The sequence below is a fragment of the Ursus americanus genome, chromosome 1 (genome assembly GCF_024610735.1).
Source record: "Ursus americanus isolate L20-20 chromosome 1, mUrsAme1.1.p, whole genome shotgun sequence".
In the NCBI taxonomy this organism is placed as follows: domain Eukaryota; kingdom Metazoa; phylum Chordata; class Mammalia; order Carnivora; family Ursidae; genus Ursus; species Ursus americanus.
Genome location: NC_142127.1, coordinates 26,196,746 through 26,215,370, shown reverse-complemented (window position 1 = coordinate 26,215,370; position 18,625 = coordinate 26,196,746). Strand labels below are relative to the sequence as shown.

General features: G+C 38.2%; 1 long non-coding RNA gene across 1 annotated transcript in view; it reads right to left on the bottom strand.

The window, feature by feature from the left end:
* The window catches only part of LOC148110724 (uncharacterized), a 55,502-nt gene that overhangs the window by 12,888 nt on the left and 23,989 nt on the right, over positions 1-18,625 (bottom strand). Inside the window, exons 2-3 of the long non-coding RNA XR_015723616.1 lie at positions 13,803-13,940; positions 12,584-12,743 (exon numbers count right to left, since the gene is read on the bottom strand). This is a non-coding gene — a long non-coding RNA (uncharacterized LOC148110724). The remainder of the gene's footprint in view (positions 1-12,583; positions 12,744-13,802; positions 13,941-18,625) is intronic.

The window sequence follows — 18,625 nt, the reverse complement described above, 5'->3', positions numbered from 1 at the left end:
GATAGCCAGGACTTTGTCTTTCTTGACATCTGGGCTGCAAGAAGGCAGGATATCCTGCCAAATATATTACAGCTGTGAGACCCACCTTGTGATTTAAGACGCTGCAGAATCTGAGGAGCACAGAGGACAGAGGTGTGTGTTCTAAGAAACCTCACCCTTTACCTCTCTGCAAAAGAAAACGCACGTGCGCACGTGCAGGCGCGTGCGTGCGCGCCATCAGTTTAGGTGAGCAGCTCTCCAGTTGCATAAAAGCAAGCATATGAAAGTAACAAATGCAATTTAGCACACAAAGTCTTTCTTTACAAAACCAGTGGAGTAGCAGATTAAAGCACCTGGCAGTCTTGGCAGGCCAAAAGAAAATCTAAGCTGTGACAAAACAAAACAGGTGTACAGGTATAAAACTTTTGCTTTCCAATAATGCCCCTCTCTTCACTGGAATGCTTTGACAGGTGCAGAAGTTCAAGTTACAGTGGGGAAATGGCAAATAAATACACAGCATTAGCGTCTGACGAGCTTGCTGAGCACCGGGGATGTTAATAACTGGCAAGGTACACTAATCTCTGATTGCAACATTTGGTTTACCTTAATCTGGAGGGACAGCTGTATTAAAGAGGGAATTATACTAATCAGTTCAAGGCCCTTGCATATAAAACTTCCCATTAGGCTTAAAGTACACCAGCTTATGCTCATTCTCTAGGAGCCTTACATCTGGTTCTGAATAAGGCTGCCTCTCATTTGCAAGGTACAAACTGAAAACAAGGGGGAGGGGGGCTGACAGTTGCTGGAGGATGGGTGATAGAAGAGTAAGCTACTAATTCTTTGAAATTTTTAACAGCACAAAACTAGCTTCTAGGCATCTTAATACTAAAAGAAAAAAAAGCATGTGTTATCAACCCTAGGCCATTTTTTCCTGTTACCGGAGGTGACCAACATAAAATAAAATTGATGATGTCAGTCAAAAACAGCTAAGCACAAAGCTTGGCTTTGTTATCTTAAGTCAGAAGGTATGATAGGCCATGCCATATGGCTCTAATCCGCCTCTATCTCCCATCACCTAACAGGAAACCTTCATGTAGCATGACCTTATTTGGCTGGTTCCAGGTTAGGGCTGCCCAAAGGGGATTTTTCTGTTTCTGCTATATCCAAAGGTTTATGTTGATTTTTTTCTGAGCCCTGCAAACTATAAATCCGACTGATTACTCTGCACTCTTTTGCTTGACTGAGCCTTTACAATCAGACATCCCCGTTAACAATAAGCTCCTAATGAATCAAACATCTATGGCATTAGTTTCACCTAGCTGCCTCTTTCCCATGCACTGTGCTGCTTTGTCAGACCTGGTTTGATGAGAAAAGCTAGTGACACTTGCTGCACCTATTGATAAACAATTCAGTAATGAGGGGCATAACCAAAATTACCTAAAACAACCTGATTAAAAATGACAGGCAAGGCTTACTCCACGCTCTATAGCGAAGGTAACTCCAGCTCTGCGGAGGGAAAAGAACGAGGTAAAATAAAATTTCCTTCTTTACCAAGGAGTTCACTTCTGAATGTGTGTTTATGAAGAGATTAAATTTTGTCAGTGATGTTTTAAACTCTTTCAGGTTATGTGATTATCAATAACGTTAGGGACTCATAGGATTCAGGATGCTTGCCTTTCGGCTTTCTGAGATGAACTCCCTGCTTTTTCTACTTAAACTTTCAGAATAACCTAACGAACTTTCTGTCTTAAATGTGAGTTTAGTCATTGAGAAACTCAATAGCATAATGCTAATAATTACCGGAGCATAGTGTGGGCATGGAAAGAGAAATTCTAAGATGAAAAAAAAAAAAAAAAAAAAGTTTTGGAACCAAGTAGAAGAAACTGCATGGACAAAATCATCCCCCTAAAAGGAATAATTTCACCTTAGCACGGACATTGAAGCTGCTTTTATTGGGGTCACCCGGCGGACCTTTGCAACTTCGAAACAAGCTCAAACCCAGAGGAGGCCAGGCTCTTGTGAAAGCTTGATTCAAAGACAGAAATGTGTGGGTTTTGCAATTGTGTGGCAGCATGTTGGGAGGGTTTCCACCAGTGCACAGATGCACTTGAAAATCAAATATGGACATGGGGAATGTTTTTTGGAGATGGAAAATGAGTGCTGATGACATGTTTATACTTCGCAGATGGATCCAGTACAGAACCATTTTTTGTAAAGACACAATATCCACCATTTGCTGAAAAAAAAAATTTTTTTTTGAGCAGCTACAAAATGGTGGCACAAAAAGTGAATATTCCCATCATACATGCCCCACCTGTTCCTCAGTCTTACAACTGTCTTCCATCCTGACTGTAATCAATGACTGTTGTAGTCTTATTTTCTTTCAAATGTTATCCAAAAGAATATGAAAAAAGAAACACAATACACAAAGGCATTTGGAAGAGCAAAATGATTTGAAATTAATTTGCTGCGTATGAAAAATTGGAAAATGACAAATGCTATTAAGTAACATGCTGAACTGAATCCTGAAAGCTGCATTTTTAATTGGCATATTTTCTCCTTAAATCTGATATCAAATCAATTTTTGAACGTTTTCTATCTAGAGTCTAGAATGGCTCCTTTATTCCTCCTTTTGGCCCCACCGTAGATCCCTTAGGTGTTTGAACTTCTGGAAATTACAAATGCTGAGCGTGGTATTAATACTATGTGTTGCCTTATTATTGATACATTATCATGATGAGTAGTTCCTAGTTATAAATATCAATAATAATAACATGGAAAGGCACAATATGGGCTTATAAGAAGATAATCTAAAGCATTAAAGTGCTGAAAAACATTATTAATAACATTGTAAACTCTGCTCAATAGAAGATATCAGAATAATCAAATCTTAACTTATTGACACCATCAGTAATATTAAACTTGCCATTCCAGGTGTGAAATATTGACAAAAGTGACCCAGTCTGAAGATACAGCAACTGTAAAGCAATAAAGAAGCTATGGATCTGAAATATAAAAGTTAATAGTTCAATAATTTAAAATCACAAATTCTGAACACATTTTCACAATGAGTATTTTTTCAAGTATTTCAAATAATACATGACATTAAAGTTAATGTTCTTCTTAGTTTTGGTCAGATTAACTTTTCTTGATGACTTACCTTTCTTGCCATCTGTATTTACACCCTACTCAATTCCACAGCTAACCCGGAGTCAATCACATTTTCATTCTAAGTACTGGTCTGAGGTTAAGAATTAGAAATAGAATATGAATCACAGCAAATGGCCAAAAAGCCTAAGACTGGATAACAAAATCTTGAGAATATACATAAATCGACATGTTCTTTGGACCCTGTAGTTTCTGGCAGCGTACCAAACATAAATCCGCATATCTGCATCCTATGATTCTACACCTTGTTATCATCCTGAAACTAACAAAACCCTGGGTACCCATCTCTAAAGGAACCAAGTATTCATTTTTATTGCTGGGTTTGTGACATGTGAAGAAAGCCAAAACATTTATAAATTCTTAATTATTTTTTGTCTATCCATCAAAAACCAAAAATTTTAGTCATAAGCTTAGAGCAGTCCTAGAGTTCCACAGAAAATGTTAGTACTCAGCCTATATTAAACTTATCAAACTTTGAAACAGTCAAGAAAAATGAAAATATATCTTTCCAATTATAGTATTTATGATGTTGTTACGTTCTTAATCATCATTCAACAAATGCGTAGAACATAGAGCTGGGAAAAAAATAAGAGATCATTTGTTTCTATTTCTTTCTTTAAAATGTTAGGGAAAGCAGATCTGAGACGTAATAGGACTATGCAAGTTCACCTAACTAGATGGCCAGGAAATCATATTTCCTGGGTCTGTTACCAGACCTTTCTGTTTGCAAATCTTGTAGTATTTAGTGATAGTGGACTAATGTTACTGGTCACCCATTCTCTAAGTACTATATGAAATATCATATTACATAATAATACAGGTTCATAGACAATCACATTTAGAGAATCATTGTATAATGATATAAAAATTAATAAACTAGATTCTGCCAGTTTCTAAATTGTTGTCTAGATGTAAAGTCAGCACCTCTTGAAGATAACTAAGCTATTAGTCAATAAGTTAATTATGTGATAATATAATCAGATCCCTGGTGACAGGCAGAAGTTATGTAAGGATGCTGTTAACTGAAGAATAGCTTAAATATAGGGACTCTGTATGTTGATCTGGCCTCTAGACCAGAGAGATCCAGGGACAAAACACTCACTTTGTAATCCTACCCATGCTGCTTATCATTCATTTAAGGAAGAACTGGAGAGCTTTTCTACATCAAAGTCAATACTGACTTGCAAGGTAGTCAGAAGGTCAGAGCTTTCTAAAGCTTGAAGTTCATTACGGTCCACTACTATCTTCTTGGTATCTTCTAAATAGAAAGAACAGCCAATATTCCCAAGTAAAGTTATCTTTACTTAACGAAGTTGAAGCAATTTTCCTGAGTCCTAAGTTTAAAGGTGAGAAAGCATGGCTATCCCACAAGCATATCGGCCTACTTCCCAAGATGCTTATTGGTATCTGCATAGTAGCTGACGGATCTCCATCACTTGTCACTGCTATCCCTAACTTCGGGTAGTAGTCCCAACTCTGCCAACAATTACAGGTAATATATGTGTAAGAAGAAAATATGTTTCTTTGGCTGTGAAAGGGTATGGGTGCATCAGATGTTTAAACCCCAAGGATTAAAAAGAGTTCTGAATGAAATAATGCTTGGCATTACTACAGAGAAGGGAAAGCTTCCAAGTAAAATTCGCAAATGTCTGCCTAATGGTGATACTAAATAGTTTTTAGTTACATATATAGCTTTATAATCTATGATATTTATCTAGCACTTTAAGTTGGTTGGGTACTATTAACCCAAGAACAATTTAAATACAGAGAGACTGAATATCAGATACGGCTTCAGGCATTTTGAGAGAAGATGCCCCGGACTCTCCTAAATTTGGTCTAAGAAATATTCTGGATGGGGGCGCCTGGGTGGCTCAGTCATTGGGCGTCTGCCTTCAGCTCAGGGCGTGATCCCGGCATTCTGGGATCGAGCCCCACGTCAGGCTCTTCCGCTGGGAGCCTGCTTCTTCCTCTCCCACTCCTCCTCCTTGTGTTCCCTCTCTCACTGGCTGTCTCTCTCTCTGTCGAATGAATAAATAAAATCTTTAAAAAAAAATTTTTTTTAATTAAAAAAAAGAAATATTCTGGATGGAGTCTGTTGCTACTGTGAGCATCAGTTACATAAAGGTGTATATGAGTCTAATTTTTCTACCTGGGTCAATTGTGTAATTTATGTCTATTTACGTATTAGCTGCACTGATTCACATATCCTAATCTTAAAGATTTTATTTATTTATTTATTTGAAAGAGATAGCACATAAGCAGGGAGAGGGGCAAAGGGAGAAGCAGACTCCCCAGTGAGCAGGGAGCCCAAGGTGGGCCTTGATCCCAGGACCCCAGGATCATGACCTGAGCTGAAGGCAGACGCTTAACTGACTGAGCCACCCAGACGCCCCTCATATATCCTAATCTTAATTAGCATTTAGACATAGTAATTGTATGTAACTAAACATAAAACAATCATATTCTTTTCTGTTACTTACATTTTAAATGATCCATTAAAGTTCAGCCAATCAGAATAACTTAACCTGTAGGCAAGGGGAAGTTTGGTTCTGCTTTACAAAGAACTTAAAAAGTATCCTTTGGGATCACCTGGCTGGCTCAGTCAGTAGAGCATGCGACTCTTGATCTTGAAGTCATGAGTTCAATCCCCACCTTGGGCCTAGGGCTTACTTAAAGAAAAAATAAAATACACACACACACACACACACACACACACACACACTTTGAGTAGAATTTTAGACATTTATACGCATGTTGAGGTTCCTTTAGTTTCTATGGAATCCGTCTGAAAGTATTCCCATCCCACATGTTGAATGGCAGAACACTAGACCTCTTTTATAGTCTGCAGTCCAAAAGACAAAACCTACTTTTGCTTGTTAGATAGCTTCCATTAGTAATCAGGGAAAGAGCAAGTGTATCTGATGTTATTTTTCATTGGTGTAGCTAATGCTGCCAGTGATGATGGCCCTGAGTCATTTCTGCTTTCACTCTTGAGGGCCCACCAGTTACTACAGTTGCCACAAGAAACTAACAGTAACCAACAAGCACAATAGAAATTGCATAGGCACATCCCTTTTATTGTTCTAAACTAACAATCTCATGAAGTTTTTAGAAACTGCCATACAGTTGGATTCCTAACTGCATGGAAATTTGAAGAGAATTTGAAATTCTACCAATAAAACGTCAGGAAGATTTGCGTGGGTAAACCCCTACCTCTACATCAAGGGATGCGATAGGATAAAGATGATAGGTTTATAGAATGGATCCCAAAATGTAGTCAGTTTGTAAGGAGGTCAAAATTCTAATTTTTATGAAATACATTAACTTTGAGAAGACTGGGAGAGTCAGACAGAGGAAAGCTGCCAGGGAACCACCCCCCTCCCCAACCTAAGTTGTAAAGAAGGACTACTAACTCTTTCATCCTTTTCTAAGTGGAGAACAGATCTTCTCATGGCTGTTCTGGGTAGCCTCTCCCTGTCTCCACAAAGTCATGTTTATTCTATTTGACCTTTGCACTCTAGCATGCCCACACCTCTCTGTTGTAACATCGGATGACATCTTTCCACTTCTCTTTGCCTCCAGTAGATTTAAATTAACTGAAGTCACCCTATTTCATTGAGAATCATGTTATTAACATTGTTCCAGACACTGTCTTAAATCATATGACTCTGTTAAAATTTTAACTTTTTTCAAGTAACAAATCTTAAAAGATGCTAAAGTCAATCGTTTAGTAAAAGCAGATCACTAAAAATTTGAACTTATCGAAGTCAATTTAAACTATATTCCACAATACTCCAATTACTTCACTCAGTGTATATTTATCAAGTCCTACCATGTGTAAGTACTGTGAGCCAAAACAGACATAGATACATAGAGCTCCAGGTCTCATAATGAAACCAAAACTTCACATTTTTATTCAATCATAAGTTGATATAAGAAACCTTTTGTGCCTTCTTTTTTTTTTTTTTTGGCATATGAAAATTTATTACTACTGTATTCCATGAACAAAACTTGTGATCTCGGGGGGCACCTGGGTGGCTCAGTCAGTTAAGCCTCCAACTCCTGATTTCAGCTCAGGTCATGATCTCAGGGTTATGGGATCAAGCCCCACATCAGGCTCCCCACTCAGCACAGAGTCTACTTGTCCCTCTCCTCTCTCTCTCTCAAATAAATAAATTAAATCTTTTTTAAAAAATTAAAAATTAAAAAAAAAAAACCTATAATCTTGGTCTTTCTTTCTTGCCTTCATATAAAGCCATAAGGCAGAGAGATTGAGTACTTAAACAACCATAAAGCAGACTACAGGAATGTCACCAACAGCATGACCTTTGTGACCAAATCAGTAACCAGAACTTTCCTATTTTTTCTCCATGCTGAGTGCATAGCCCAAGGTGGGGCTCCATCTTACAACCCTGAGATCACGACCTGAGCCAAAAACAAGAGTCAGAGGCTTACCTGTGCCACCAGATGCCCCAAGAGCGAGGACATCTTTTTTTTAAATATTTGCCTTATTTGATATAAACCAATTCTTATCCCTACTCCCTACCCAGTCATCTCTTTAGCTGCTCATATTAGTGTTTGATAAAGAAATTTTGATTTCTAAGAGCTTTATACGGTGGGCTCTATGGAATAGTAGTAAAAAAAAGGGAGGGGCCTTTGGAGTCAGATAGGTCAGAACTCAATGCTTTTTTTACCACTCACTAGCTTTGTGGTCTTGAAAGAAATCCCTTAATCTTTCTGAGCCTCAATTTCTTCATCTGTGAAATAGAAATACTGATTCTTTCTTGGTGACATGCTGAGGACTAAATGAAACACTATTCATGGATCCCTTAGCATACGCCCTCACATGGAGTGTGTGTCCAATAAAAAGTGGCTTTCATTGTAATGGAGTTTGGGTGATGTGCTTGTTAAGCAATGTGACTCAGTTTTAATAGTAGGTACAGTGGCAGAACTGTCTTTCTCTGATAATAAGAAAAGTAAACTTTGGTGGAACCAAAGGAAGCAAAGCATCTAGACCCAGAGAAAGGAGAGGGCCATGGTGCTGGGAAGAAGACAGCATCATGGGTGTCTTAGCTGGGGTTGCCGTGAAACAGAGCCTGAGATGAGGAATTGGATGCACGTTGGTGATCCCTAGAAATAGGTTCAAGAAAACGTACAGAATGAAGTAGGCTTGGTGGAAAATCCAAATAATCTACATGAGATCCCTGCCTAAGTTAGATACCTACATAAGCGTGCTGAGTGCTTCTCGGAACTGCCTGACTAAAAGGTAGGTGGCTGAAAAGTTTGTCCACAAGCTCCTGTCTCCGATCAATTGAGGCCTGCCCTTGAGGGGGTTAACTGTTTCCCACATCTCCATGCCAACCTTGAGGAAGCACTGAGCAGGCTTCTGCAGTTCTGGAAAAGGCTCTGAGGCAGAAATTAGGAAGACTCAAACAATGTTCTGGAGGACTGGGCTTGTGAAGAACCATCCACTGAAGCTACAACTGAAATCAGAAGGGGGCTTAGAGGATGAGACACATGACTCTAAACTTTTCTGCACAAGTAGTCTTTTCTGACAGACCATGAAAAGCACCAAGACAGGGAAAAGTTGTTACAGACTGAATGTTTGTGTCGCCTGACAAATCCATATGCTGAAACCCTAACCTTTAATGTGATGGTATTAGAGGGTGGGGCCTTTGGGAGATGACAATCAGGCCAGGAGGGTAGAGTCCTCCCAAACAGGATTAGTGACCTTGTCAGGGACTGAAGAGGTCAGAGTTCCCTGCTCTCCACCGTATGAGGACGCAAGAAGATGACCATTTGCAAACATGGAAGAGGGCTCTCGCTACACCCTGCCCATGTTGGCTCTCTGATCTCAGGCTTCCAGCTTCCAGAACTGTGAAAAATAAATTGTTGTTTGTCCACACAGTCTATGATATTTTGTGATAGCAGCTCAAACTGACTATAGACAGAATGGAATGCTGGTTTCAAAGAATGCTGGTCGCAGATATATGGTTTTCTCAACGTTCTAGCTTAGCTTCTTTCATGGCAGCTAGATTATGGTGAACAAAGTTCAATGCGATAAAATAAAAGTGTAAGGACACAGAATCTTTCCTTTCCCAGAAGCTCCTACCAGCATCAGAATTCCAGGGGTTTCCAACTTGGTTACCTATGCAGTCATACGTACTGCCACAAAAGGAAAGATGTGGCTTCACAAAGATAATATATTCTCACTGCATCATTCAGCTCTCCATCCCCATAACCAGGAAACACTCCACTCAGAGCCTGATCAATGTGGGTGAGCCAGACTCCTCCTCCACCTTCTCCGAAGTCTCCATTGTATTAGTCAGGCAGAAATTACTATATACTTGAAATGACGAGTCAAACAGCTTGTGCAGGGAACATGATGGGGGAAATTAAACTCAGCATAATGAGTTAAAAAGCCTTTTGGTTTCTATTTGAAGGGGGCAAGCTCATTGGCTTAACTAATCTGACAGTGAAAGGTAAAATGATTTATAAGTGACAATTTATAATTTATAAATAATTAGGTTGTCCTTTCAAGGCATGGTTGCAATTTCTTTCCAATCGGAGTGCCACCTAGGGTTCCCTGATACAATGAGAACATTGCATGGGACATCCTTATATGAAAAAATATTCACTATTGATCAAAAATTCAAATTTAACTAGGAATTCTTTATTTTTATTTGCTATATCTGGCAACTCTAGTGCCACCCCCAAACACATACAAAGAGTATGAGTAGCTCTTGCTACTCATTAAAACAAGACTGTAAATGTTCTGGAATGTTGTGCTAAAGGTTCTTGGACTGACATGTGAATTAACTTTAACAATTTACATATTGTTTCCTTGGGCACATTTCTAAAAACTTTTCAAAGCATTTCAATAATTTATTTTATCACAACATGGCAATTTGTATATTGAAAAAACACTGTGATAGTAAAACTCTTTTCAAATAATTCCAAATGAGCCTTCAAAAGACTCCCACTTACTTGTTAAGAGTCAAATATGCGTACTTTAAAATGTTTTCATAGGATTCACCTAAATATTCTTTTGTAAATAAAATCTAAATCACACTTCTAAGTCCTAGAGCAGTTCTGCAGGATTCTTTGATGAAGAGAAACTTCCCAAAACCACATGCAGAGTCACTTCATTTTAGCTGCAAGATTCTTGTTCCAGCTCACCTTCCAAAACAATTTCAGTCAAGTAGAAATGTTCTGACAATCCCCGCTCTTAGAATGGCAAATAATCCCTGCCTTTTCATTCATTCGCTCATTACCTCTCTAAAAAGAGAATGTGCAGTTACCAGAATTTTATACAATTAGTGCTCCAAGAGTGTTTTAAATGCAAACCTATAAGAGGAAAGTAAAAACAAATCAAAGTTAATTGTGACTGGCTGGAACAAAACGCTTAAATCGATACAAGGATGGCTCATGTGCTCGTCATTTACCCATTACCTGGGAGACCGACACCTCCTGCTGTGCCTGATTTTTGATACAGATTTACCATCGCCTGCATTCTGCAGACACACACTAAGGAAGCCCAGACCTTCTCTGACTGTCTCATTATCCTCTTAGCACTCACTAACCTATTCATTCTTTTTTTTTTCCTTGCCGGTGTGTTCTTCTTTGCAAGGGGGGCGAGCACACAGGGAAACCTAGAGCTAAAAAACTTTATAAAGAAGTTCAGGGCCGGGGGCACCTGAGTGGCTCAGTCGGTTAGGTTAAGCGTCTGCCTTTGACTCAGGTCGTGATCCCAGGGTCTTGGGATGGAGGCCCACGGTTGTGTTGTCTGCTCAGTGGGGAGCCTGCTTCTCCCTCTCTCTCTGCCTGCTGCTCTCCCTGCTTGTGCTCTCTCTCCCTCTGTCAACTAAATAAATAAACTCTTTAAAAGAATAAATAAATAAAATAAAAAGAAGTTCAGGGCCTTCCCGCAAAGCAGTGGGAGGAGGCGGCAGCAGCATCTGAATTACTGACTTCTCTCAATCAGCCCCCTATTGACCACTGTGATTTCCAGAAACCTCCACAAGTAGGAAGCAAGTCCTTTCGTAAGGCATCCCTTGAAAAAAAATTTTTGTTGTTCAAGTATTAGATGTAAATGAGGAGAAATAAAACCCTCTTATCTGGAAGTGTGAATGTCTTTAATGGAGGGTGGCCCGAAAACCCAAAACCCAGTCTCCAGGTGAAGGACTCGAGGAACAGCAACGTCCTGTTGGAAAATCTAGTTTTGAAGGCCATGCATGCTCTTAGTGATCATCAATAAAGTTGGTGTTTTAGGATAAAGACATTTCTAACCTGCTGCCTTTCTGCAAATGCCTGTCACCATAGCCAAGTATACAAAAAATGGAATATAAGAGTATCTGCCGTTGAAAGTTAATATGTATCTCTGAATTAAATCCACACACCAAATTTGAGTATGTTTGCACAGGATGGTTGTGTTAATACAGTAACTTATTTTTTAGATAATTTTCCAAATGAAAAGCTTGCAGCTACATGTTATTTTTATTATTATTGTCATTATTATTATTATTACTACTACTACTACTATTAGTAATGATTTCCAGGGAGGGGGGAAAGCCTCAAAAATTCTTGAAATAACTAATTTTTCTTATCCTATTTGACAATTAAATAGATGATGTCTGACCACTATCACTCTCTATTTACTGGCAATTATCCTCTTTTCACTTTCTAGCTCTTTTCTTTTTCACTTCTGTATATGGATTACCTAACAGAAAAGTAGAGAGATGACCACATACGAATAGCAAATCATGACTGAAAGTGCATTACATTTTTAGCCAAGTGCACCCAAATAGGCTAAATATGTGAACGCTGGAAATGCAGTTCCCACTTTAAAATCAGAGTATAACTAAAAATGGGAAAACCTAGGAGCACACTGATACAGGAGGGGGAAAATAGAGCGTGAAGGATTGACTGGCGGAAAATCGTGATGCCGTACAAAGGGACCAGAGTAAGATACAAGTGATAGCCAGCCTCAGCCTTTCAATTCACTGTTGGCCTGTGTTGCACCTACCACTTCCTCAATGCATCCTTTATATTATTTTTTTAGGAAAGGACATTCATGACCAGTAACAATGTTATAATGATAGTATCGGATTTAAGATACGTTTTTTAAAAACACCTTTAACCAACATTAAAAAGCCAGCGAGGGTGGGGGCCGGAGGGTTGTTACCTAGCTCAAGGTTTTATTTAGTGATGGTTCCACTTTTTCACTCACTGCCTGCAAATCAGCATTTTTAGTGGACAAAGGGCTCAGCAGCGGCCTTATGATTGCTTCTTTTCAAATGGTAATGGCTATCCTAACTCCTCTGCCAGGTTTTTCTTACCAGAGCACAAATTGCAGTTTACAAGGCTCTGAGGGAAAAAAAAAAATCTTAGCTGAATATCTTTTTTTTTTTATTCGACAAACTGACATGTAAATTACCCTTTAAGTGCTCCACTCTAGGGCTCTGATCATCTCCTAATTGTCACAGTCAATTGTAGCCAACAGTCTCTTCAATCCCAAGCGCTTTGACAACAAGCACAAGGATCAAAGCAGAATCAGCTCCCTTCAATATCCTTCTGTTTAGGATGCTACAAAATGCCTGAAAAAGAAAGGTGTAAGGGCATTGCTGTAGAGGAAACTGAGAGTAGCAAGTATTACAATAGTCATTTTCTCCATCTCTAAAATTATGCTGTATAAGCTGCCGTGATCTTTAATCACATGTGCAGAACAAATACATAAACCTCCCGGGCAATTAATATGCTCTTAAGATTATACTAATATGCGAGCTTTACAAACAACACCGTCTCCGTGGCTTGGGAAAAACTACGACACAGCGAGGGGATAGCAATCATTTTGTAGCAGCCTGGGCATCAAAAACTATTATCAAACATATTCTGTATTTGAGCATAAATTCCAAAGCATAGTTTTTATTACTTAGTTTGGTGTCAGGATTCACTGCTCCCCCAAACTAAATAGCCCATTGAAAATTCTTGAGTTTTTTTTAATTAACCTAGAAATGTCCAACTGAAAATGTGCTCCCAAATAAATAAAAAATGTGACACCAAAACTAATTTCAGAAGATGCTGTTTTCCTTACTAGGGGTAACTCTTACTGCTTTACTGGGAACAAACGAATTAAAAGTCATTACATGATCTACAAACATGATTCTTAAATAAGATGCACTTACCAGGATCACTGCTTCACAAAATATGACAATTCTAACTAGAGTAGTTATTATGTGTCACTAACTTTTTTTTAAAAGATTATTTATGCTTTTCTCAAAAGAGAACGAGTTCACTCTATCAAATATAACAGTATAAATGATTTGGTGGAAAGAGAACCCCTATATAATAAATCTGTATAAAATAGCCACTTTAAAAATAACCTGAAAATCGTCAGGGAAAAAAAAAATGACAAGTGGAAAGAAATCAAAGGCGCGTATGACAGCACCTCTAGGAGCACCTCTACGGCTGTGTCCTTGTACCCAGGTATTACACACATACCGCGCGGTAAGGTCACACAGTGATTGACAGCCTTCCTACGCTCAAGAAAGAAAAAAAAAACCTGAAAAAAGAGGCAGCAAATACCCCCGGTTCCTTTCTCAGCTAGTCCACTCAAATCCCCCTGTAGGGGTTTCCCATCCTCCCCTCAATTTCACCTTGAATTCTCAGGTTTGATTGAAGAGCTTCACGGAAGGGTCTATTACAGATTGAGGAATGATCCATTTCACATCTGAAGCTCCAAAGAGCTACTTGTGAGGAGTCTTTGAGTGCATTTATCTCACATGTGAAGCTTTCTGCAAAATCAATATGGGTATTTTTCAGTTTGACAAGTCAACATGAAATATCACATAATAATAGAAAAACAGAGTTGTACATTTAAACACACCCGATACAGTTATCTATGACAAAGCTTATAGTTATTACTCATGGATATCCTTGGGTATGCCTAATCTAAATTCATCCTGAGAGCTGGGCTAAGGCACACAGAAAGAGAAACTGACTGGCTACACTACTTTTGGCTCCTTTGTCCTAATTAATCCAGGTTTTGTGGTAAGAGGAGAAAATGGGCAGGAACCATGGCCTTTGCTACCAACTTGGGAGTGATATCAGAAGTGGGAAGAAAATGACAAGAGGTGAAAAAGAAGAAGGAAGGAGAACAAATGAGAAATGTAAAGAACTTTAAATTTAACTAATTGGCAATAACTAGGTGAAATCGTCACCCAAAGAACAGTAACCATGTCTGTGCCAAATCCCCACCACCATGGCAGCAAGCACTCGCGGAACAATTGGCATTATTTGCGTTGGGGTCTAACAATCTTTGGGTGAACTCCAGGTTTATTTTACTGTCTGCATCAGCTTGAGGAACATGTTTTAACACATTTTTCTCTAAATATCTGGGTTTTTTTAAAATCCTGAAATGGGATTAATCAGAAGATTTACCTTTAAGGTTTTGTGAGGACTGAACAAGATGATGCATATAGCATCTGGTACATGGAAACATTCAGTTAACGGTAAATACTGATATATTAGAGTTTCCTTACATCGGTCCACAAGGTCTCTAGGGTTGTCATCCAATGCCATTTCTAGTGTTCCCTGGACCCTTTCCACATTGTTTAATGTCCCCAATGTATAGATGACCATTTGGGTGAAAGAGTGAGCTCGCTATATTAACTCTAGCCTCGGTCCTGGTAGAGGAGTGCAGCCACCCATATTCTCTTGCCTCCAACCAGGAAGACTATCCCCACCAACTGAGAGAGAGAATCAAGGGGACTTTGAGAAAGGAAAAAACCCACACCTAGAGGCCAAATCAGCTAATCACTGCAAGCAAGAAATGAGATAAGAGTTGTAACATATAGTTTTCCTTCCTATGCCAATGCCTACATGTTATCATTAATACTGAGGTTATGTCTATATATTCCACCACAGGAAGAATCTTAAAAAACAAAAAACCTCTCAATAGCATATTGGCAACCCAGATTTGGTTAAGTGACTCCTCACTATAATGACTTATTCCTCTCTCTCACATTTTCCTGCAGCTTATCACTACCAAGTAATATTAACACTACTATACTTGATTATCTGTGCTTGGATTTGTAGATTGCTCCCCACTACTCAGAATAAGTAGTGGCCCAATAAAAATAAGGCCTAAGTAGGCAAAATATGTGAGTTCAGAGATGCGAAAATTCACATTAATGTAAAAGTAAGAAAAGTATCATTATAAAATTCAATTGAAGTTTAAAAACTCTTACCCTATATTTTAAAGTCAAATAACTAAATATAAATGACTTTGTATTTAATTAATTCAACCAATATGTATCAAGAACTTAATACATGTAATACTGTTCATTTTTTAGCTACCCTACTGTTCTCCTCCATTATTAAAATTAAGCTATAGCTTTCCTTCCAAAACCAAATTAAAATATTTTATTAAATGCTGATATAGAATTACAAGAACAAATTGAAACAATTTCCTACTTAAAAAGGGTCGTTTCCTTAAAATTCTTAATTTATTTGTTTTGGACTCAAAATACATTTTTAGCAAGGAAACAAGTTTATAAATGATAATTAAGTTCCCAGATTGACACATAAAAGCCTGTTTAATGTAAAATGTACTTGAAACACAGTAGAACCAAGTCTTAAACAATTCTGGGTTGTAAGATCTGTCAATTTAATCCTGTAGAGGCCTAAGGAGTATCATCAAACATTGAGTTTCCAAAATCTGACACCTATCAGGCAAGACACTTCAGGTAAGAATAGCGCATCCATGAGTTTGGGTGACCACTATTCTCAGGATCACCATCATACCAACACCGTCATATCACCACCACCACCACCATCATCATCATCATCATCATCACCACCATCATCATCACCATCATCATCATCACCATCATCATCATCACCACCACCACCATCATCATCATCATCATCATCATCATCATCACCACCATCATCATCATCATCATCATCATCACCACCATCATCATCATCATCATCACCATCATCATCATCATCACCATCATCATCATCATCACTACCACCACCATCATCATCATCACCATCATCATCATCACCACCATCATCATCACCACCACCACCATCATCACCACCATCATCATCATCATCATCATCACCACCATCATCATCATCATCATCACCATCATCATCATCATCACCATCATCATCATCATCACTACCACCATCATCATCATCATCATCACCATCATCATCATCACCACCATCATCATCATCATCATCATCACCACCATCATCATCATCATCATCACCATCATCATCATCATCACCATCATCATCATCATCACCACCATCATCATCATCACCATCATCATCATCACCACCATCATCATCATCATCATCATCATCACCATCATCATCATCATCATCATCATCATCACCACCATCATCATCATCATCATCATCATCATCATCATCATCACCATCATCATCATCTTGCCATATTTTGCTCATTGTATTAGAGGATGGAGGCTACAAAGATGATGCCGGGAGGTGGCCAATAAGATGACATCTCATCACCTTGACTTTTTAAATAAGTGGAGGAGAACTGCACCAGGGTGTCAGGGCCTGACTCTCTCTGGCACTGAAACCTGTTCCATCATATTCATTTCCCAACCAGGACCCTGAACATTTAAATAATGCTTTTGGTTAAGCAAATGAGGGCTCTGAGTTATCACTACCCACATCTCAGCATTTCCTCCTTCTAGATTTTGCCTTGTACTGTGGCCACACCAGACTCCTTAGGCACAGCTTTGAAAAGTCCAGAAAGGGGTTAGCTCAGGACCTGTGAACGGATTCCTTGGCATGCCAGTGGTACCTCAACAAAACCACAATATTGAAATGAATATTTGCCTTCCTAAAGATCTCAACAGAAAATAATACCACAACTTCTCAATTATTTTTATACTTCAAAAGTTACCCTCCTTCATTATCAGGATTTTCTGCCTGATGCCAGTTTTGGTTTTGATTTTGATTGTAAATTTCACAACTTGAAAATATGAGTGATGCCTACTTTTCAAGTACTTCATACGTGCCATTAAGTAGTAGCCTTCAGTTCAACTAATGAAAGTGCTAACTATGAACATTCATTTCCTGCAATTTGTCCATACTTTCAAGTAAAAGCAGCATATCCTACAGTTTGCAATCCACCTAAATGTCCTCTGGCCTTACCAAATTGTAATCACAAAACATATACATGCCTCACTTAAACTGAATTTAGCAGGGTTTGGGGGATGAGAAAATGGGGAGTTCTTGTTTAATGAGTATAGAGTTTCAGTTTTGCAAGATGAGAAAGTTCTGGAGCTCTCTTGCACAACAATGTGAATCTACTGCAGAACTGCAAGGAACTCAAAATGGTTAAGATGGCAAATTTCATGGTATTTTTTTACCACAATTTAAAAAATGTTTAAATAAAAAAATAATGTAACAAAACTGCTTGAAAAAAGTAGTGCATCTAATTCAATAATAAATTAATAATTATGGGACATCTTTCGAAACTGAATTAAGGATATCCTGATTTTTAAGTATTGGGCAGCCAAGATCTTGGATTTCAGTCCTAATTTCTTTTCTATGAAAATACTGCCTACAAAATTATCTGTACAGTTTTCAAACCCAAATGGACTAACATATGACTTGACATAGGAGAAACTGCACATGAGAATGTAGGTCAAAACTAGATAAATCAATGAAATTAGGATTATAGAATTTCACTTCTCTTCTGAAAGATTCAAACTGTGAAACACAAGAAAACCACCACTCCCAGGTGCTGTGTTCTGAGGCTGTAACTACCACACACTGTTACCATTTCAAATCTCAATATTTTCCCGAATTCAGTGAATTTCAGTGGACCAAGCAAAAGTTGAAGCTCGTTGAGACAAAAATACTTGAACCCAAACCAGACTAGTTTTCAGTGGTTTCTCTGTTTTGGTAACAATAATTCCACTGTATCTTAACACTCACTTTCTTCAGGGGTTTGTTGTTTTGTTTTGTTAACATTTTACTCTGGTTACTTTTTTTTACCATTTTTAAAAAGTTATGTTATAAAGTAAAGATTTTTTTTCAGGACTAAGCATCATAATGCTTTCTCTTTGAACATGGTGAGCAAATTTAAATTTATCCCACAGAAAGGCAGGAGACAGAAACTTTGCAAGAAATAGGCAAAGTGGGACTACAGAGTAACAAGGGAAGTTTATAGAAACAAGTGTCTTTAATTTATAATCCCACCACAGGTACAAAGAATGAAATCAATCAAAAGAACAAGTAGATGGCTACCTTTTGAAAATAAGATCCCAGGGATAAAATGATAGGATAAAACTAATGGCCATGATGCACTGATAAAAATTTATTAGAACTTTCTTCTCTGCGTATGCACTCTACTCCAACCATTTGATCATCTAATTTTTTAAAGATTTATTTATTTATTTTAGAAAGACAGAAAGAGAGT